Genomic DNA, 697 nt, shown 5'->3' with positions numbered 1-697 from the left:
AACTTCAAATCGTGACTCATCTGACCACAGAACAGTCTTCCATTTTGCCACACTCCATTTTAAATGACCCCTGGCCCAGTGCAAACGTCTGAGCTTGTGGAGCTTGCTTAGAAATTCATTCAACCTTAATTTAGACAGGTAAATCCCATTGAGCCTCGAGGACTCATTTACAAGAGAGACCTGATTTCAACAAAGAATGATGACAACAATGGACAACATCGACAACAATAAACAGTTATAAAAAGTCATACTACAGTTTTTTTTTAGTGTGATAAAAAAATGGCTTCCTCTTTGCACTGTAGAGTTTCAGCTGGCAACGGCGGATGGCACGGTGGATTGTGTTCACTCACAATGCTTTCTGGAAGTATTCCTGAGCCCATTCTGTTATTTCCTTGACAGTGGCATTCCTGTTTGAGGTGCAGTGACATTTAAGGACCCGGAGATCACGAGCATCCAGTAGAGCTTTACGGCCTTGACCCTTACGCACAGCGATTGTTCCAGATTCTCTGAATCTTATGATGATGTTATGCACAGTTGATGATAATAACTTAAAAGTATTTGCTATTTTACACTGGGTAACCCATTCTGGTATTGCTGCACTATCTTTCTGTGTAACAATGGTGGAATTTGCGATCCTCTTACCATCTTGGCTTCTGAGAGATGCTGACACTCTGAGAAGCTCTTTTTATACCCAATC

Source organism: Nematolebias whitei, chromosome 6 (genome assembly GCF_014905685.2).
Source record: "Nematolebias whitei isolate Nwh7 chromosome 6, NemWhi1, whole genome shotgun sequence".
In the NCBI taxonomy this organism is placed as follows: domain Eukaryota; kingdom Metazoa; phylum Chordata; class Actinopteri; order Cyprinodontiformes; family Rivulidae; genus Nematolebias; species Nematolebias whitei.
Note: the sequence above shows the minus strand (reverse complement) of the source record.